This window comes from Oncorhynchus nerka, linkage group LG5 (assembly GCF_034236695.1).
Source record: "Oncorhynchus nerka isolate Pitt River linkage group LG5, Oner_Uvic_2.0, whole genome shotgun sequence".
NCBI lineage: Eukaryota > Metazoa > Chordata > Actinopteri > Salmoniformes > Salmonidae > Oncorhynchus > Oncorhynchus nerka.
Window position 1 is genome coordinate 683,886 of NC_088400.1, and position 5,000 is coordinate 688,885.

Below are 5,000 nucleotides of genomic sequence, written 5' to 3' on the forward strand. Positions count from 1 at the left end.
TCTGTAGGGTTGTAGTAACTGGGTAGTAGTAGTAGTAGTAGTAGTAGTAGTAACAGTAAACCCCTACCTGTATACTAGGGGAGGTCTGTAGTGTTGTAGTAACTGGGTAGTAGTAGTAGTAGTAGTAGTAGTAACAGTAACCCCTACCTGTATACTAGGGAGGTCTGTGAGTGTTGTAGTAACTGGAGTGATAGTAGTAGTAGTAGTAGTAGTAGTAGTAACAGTAACCCTACCTGTATACTAGGAGAGGTCTGTAGTGTTGTAGTAACTGGGTAGTAGTAGTAGTAGTAGTAGTAATGTCAGTAAACCCCTACCTGTATACTAGGGAGGTCTGTAGTGTTGTAGTAACTGGGTAGTAGTAGTAGTAGTCGCTAGTAGTAGTAGTAACAGTAACCCCTACCTGTATTCTGGGGAGTATGTAGTGTTGTAGCGTAGCTGGGTGTGAAGTAGTAGTAGTAATGTGTCATCTTCTAGGGAGGTCTGTAAGTGTTGTAGTAACTGGGTAGTAGTAGTAGTAGTAGTAACAGTAACCCCTACCTGTATACTAGGGGAGGTCTGTAGTGTTGTAGTAACTGGGTAGTAGTAGTAGTAGCAGTAGTAGTAGTAGTAACAGTAAACCCTACCTGTATACTAGGAGGTATGTAGTGTTGTAGTAACTGGTAGTAGTAGTAGTAGTAGTAGTAGTAGTAGTAGTAACAGTAACCCCTACCTGTATACTAGGGGATGTATGTAGTGTTGTAGTAACTGGGTAGTAGTAGTAGTAGTAGTAGTAGTAACAGTAAACCCTACCTGTATACTAGGGAGGTATGTAGTGTTGTAGTAACTGGGTAGTAGTAGTAGTAGTAGTAGTAGTAGTAACAGTAACCCCTACCTGTATACTAGGGGAGGTATGTAGTGTTGTAGTAGTAGTAGTAGTAGTAGTAACAGTAACCCCTACCTGTATACTAGGGGAGGTCTGTAGTGTTGTAGTAACTGGGTAGTAGTAGTAGTAGTAGTAGTAGTAGTAGTAACAGTAACCCCTACCTGTATACTAGGGGAGGTCTGTAGTGTTGTAGTAACTGGGTAGTAGTAGTAGTAGTAGTAGTAGTAGTAGTAGTAACAGTAACCCTACCTGTATACTAGGGAGAGGTCTGTAGTGTTGTAGTAACTGGGTAGTAGTAGTAGTAGTAGTAGTAGTAACAGTAACCCCTACCTGTATACTAGGAGAGGTATGTAGTGTTGTAGTAACTGGGTAGCAGTAGTAGTAGTAGTAATGATAGTAGTAACAGTAACCCCTACCTGTATACTAGGGGAGGTCTGTAGTGTTGTAGTAACTGGGTAGCAGTAGTAGTAGTAGTAGTAGTAGTAGTAACAGTAACCCCTACCTGTATACTAGGGAGGTCTGTAGTGTTGTAGTAACTGGTAGTAGTAGTAGTAGTAGTAGTAGTAGTAGTAGTAGTAACAGTAAACCCTACCTGTATACTAGGGGAGGTCTGTAGTGTTGTAGTAACTGGGTAGTAGTAGTAGTAGTAGTAGTAGTAGTAGTAGTAGTAGTAGTAGTAGTAACAGTAAACCCTACCTGTATACTAGGGGAGTTCTGTAGTGTTGTAGTAACTGGAGTAGTAGTAGTAGTAGTAGTAGTAGTAGTAGTAACAGTAAACCCTACCTTGTATACTAGGGAGGTCTGTGAGTAGATTATAGTAACTGGGTAGTAGTAGTAGTAGTAGTAGTACAACAGTAAACCCTACCTGTATACTAGGGAGTTATGTAGTGTTGTAGTAACTGGGTAGTAGTAGTAGTAGTAGTAGTAGTAGTAGTAGTAACAGTAAACCCTACCTGTATACTAGGGGAGGTATGTAGTGTTGTAGTAACTGGGTAGCAGTAGTAGTAGTAGTAGTAGTAAGTAACAGTAAACCCTACCTGTATACTAGGGAGGTCTGTAGTGTTGTAGTAACTGGGTAGTAGTAGTAGTAGTAGTAGTAGTAGTAGTAGTAACAGTAAACCCTACCTGTATACTAGGGGAGTTCTGTAGTGTTGTAGTAACTGGGTAGTAGTAGTAGTAGTAGTAGTAGTAGTAGTAGTAACAGTAAACCCTACCTGTATACTAGGGGAGGTCTGTAGTGTTATAGTAACTGGGTAGTAGTAGTAGTAGTAGTAGTAGTAGTAGTAGTAGTAACAGTAACCCCTACCTGTATACTAGGGGAGGTCTGTAGTGTTGTAGTAACTGGGTAGTAGTAGTAGTAGTAGTAGTAGTAACAGTAACCCCTACCTGTATACTAGGGGAGGTCTGTAGTGTTGTAGTAACTGGGTAGTAGTAGTAGTAGTAGTAGTAGTAACAGTAACCCCTACCTGTATACTAGGGGAGGTCTGTAGTGTTGTAGTAACTGGGTAGCAGTAGTAGTAGTAGTAGTAGTAGTAGTAACAGTAACCCCTACCTGTATACTAGGGGAGGTATGTAGTGTTGTAGTAACTGGGTAGTAGTAGTAGTAGTAGTAGTAGTAGTAACAGTAACCCCTACCTGTATACTAGGGGAGGTATGTAGTGTTGTAGTAACTGGGTAGTAGTAGTAGTAGTAGTAGTAGTAACAGTAACCCTACCTGTATACTAGGGAGGTCTGTAGTGTTGTAGTAACTGGGTAGTAGTAGTAGTAACAGTAACCCTACCTGTATACTAGGGGAGGTCTGTAGTGTTGTAGTAACTGGGTAGTAGTAGTAACAGTAACCCCTACCTGTATACTAGGGAGGTATGTAGTGTTGTAGTAACTGGGTAGTAGTAGTGTAGTGTAGTAGTAGTAACAGTAAACCCTACCTGTATACTAGGGAGGTCTGTAGTGTTGTAGTAACTGGGTAGTAGTAGTAACAGTAAACCCTACCTGTATACTAGGAGAGGTATGTAGTGTTGTAGTAACTGGGTAGTAGTAGTAGTAGTAGTAGTAGTAACAGTAACCCCTACCTGTATACTAGGGGAGGTCTGTAGTGTTGTAGTAACTGGGTAGTAGTAGTAGTAGTAGTAGTAGTAGTAGTAACAGTAACCCCTACCTGTATACTAGGGGAGGTATGTAGTGTTGTAGTAACTGGGTAGTAGTAGTAGTAGTAGTAGTAGTAACAGTAACCCCTACCTGTATACTAGGAGAGGTATGTAGTGTTGTAGTAACTGGGTTGTAGTAGTAGTAGTAGTAGTAACAGTAACCCCTACCTGTATACTAGGGGAGGTCTGTATAGTGTTGTAGTAACTGGGTAGCAGTAGTAGTAGTAGTAGTAGTAGTAACAGTAACCCCTACCTGTATACTAGGGGAGGTATGTAGTGTTGTAGTAACTGGATAGTAGTAGTAGTAGTAGTAGTAGTAGTAACAGTAACCCCTACCTGTATACTAGGGGAGGTATGTAGTGTTGTAGTAACTGGGTAGTAGTAGTAGTAGTGAGTAGTAGTAGTAACAGCAACCCTACCTGTATACTAGGAGAGGTATGTAGTGTTGTAGTAACTGGGTAGTAGTAGTAGTAGTAGTAACAGTAAACCCTACCTGTATACTAGGGAGAGGTATGTAGTGTTGTAGTAACTGGGTAGTAGTAGTAGTAGTAGGTAGTAGTAACAGTAAACCCTACCTGTATACTAGGAGAGGTCTGTAGTGTTGTAGTAACTGGGTAGTAGTAGCAGTAGTAGTAGTAGTAGTAACAGTAAACCCTACCTGTATACTAGGAGAGGTATGTAGTGTTGTAGTAACTGGGTAGTAGTAGTAGTAGTAGTAACAGTAACCCCTACCTGTATACTAGGGAGGTCTGTAGTGTTGTAGTAACTGGGTAGTAGTAGTAGTAGTAGTAGTAGTAGTAACAGTAACCCCTACCTGTATACTAGGGAGGTCTGTAGTGTTGTAGTAACTGGGTAGTAGTAGTAGTAGTAGTAGTAGTAGTAGTAGTAACAGTAAACCCTACCTGTATACTAGGAGAGGTATGTAGTGTTGTAGTAACTGGGTAGTAGTAGTAGTAGTAGTAGTAACAGTAACCCCTACCTGTATACTAGGGGAGGTATGTAGTGTTGTAGTAACTGGGTAGTAGTAGTAGTAGTAGTAGTAGTAGTAGTAGTAGTAGTAGTAGTAGTAACAGTAACCCCTACCTGTATACTAGGGGAGGTATGTAGTGTTGTAGTAACTGGGTAGTAGTAGTAGTACTAGTAACAGTAACCCTACCTGTATACTAGGGGAGGTATGTAGTGTTGTAGTAACTGGGTAGTAGTAGTAGTAGTAGTAACAGTAACCCCTACCTGTATACTAGGGGAGGTCTGTAGTGTTGTAGTAACTGGGTAGTAGTAGTAGTAGTAGGAGTAGTAGTAACAGTAAACCCTACCTGTATACTAGGGGAGGTCTGTAGTGTTGTAGTAACTGGGTAGTAGTAGTAGTAGTAGTAGTAGCAGTAGTAGTAGTAGTACTAGTAACAGTAACCCCTACCTGTATACTAGGAGAGGTCTGTAGTGTTGTAGTAGTAGTAGTAGTAGTAGTAACAGTAACCCCTACCTGTATACTAGGGGAGATCTGTAGTGTTGTAGTAACTGGGTAGCAGTAGTAGTAGTAGTAGTAGTAGTAGTAACAGTAACCCCTACCTGTATACTAGGGGAGGTCTGTAGTGTTGTAGTAACTGGGTAGTAGTAGTAGTAGTAGTAGTAGTAACAGTAACCCCTACCTGTATACTAGGGGAGGTCTGTAGTGTTGTAGTAACTGGGTAGTAGTAGTAGTAGTAGTAGTAGTAGTAGTAACAGTAACCCCTACCTGTATACTAGGAGAGGTCTGTAGTGTTGTAGTAACTGGGTAGTAGTAGTAGTAACAGTAACCCCTACCTGTATACTAGGAGAGGTCTGTAGTGTTGTAGTAGTAGTAGTAGTAGTAGTAACAGTAAACCCTACCTGTATACTAGGGGAGGTCTGTAGTGTTGTAGTAACTGGGTAGTAGTAGTAGTAGTAGTAGTAGTAGTAGTAACAGTAACCCCTACCTGTATACTAGGAGAGGTCTGTAGTGTTGTAGTAACTGGGTA

At 41.0% G+C, this 5,000-nt stretch overlaps 1 pseudogene; it reads right to left on the reverse strand.

The window, feature by feature from the left end:
* The window catches only part of LOC135571839 (highly divergent homeobox-like), a 9,019-nt pseudogene that overhangs the window by 2,552 nt on the left and 1,467 nt on the right, over nt 1-5,000 (reverse strand).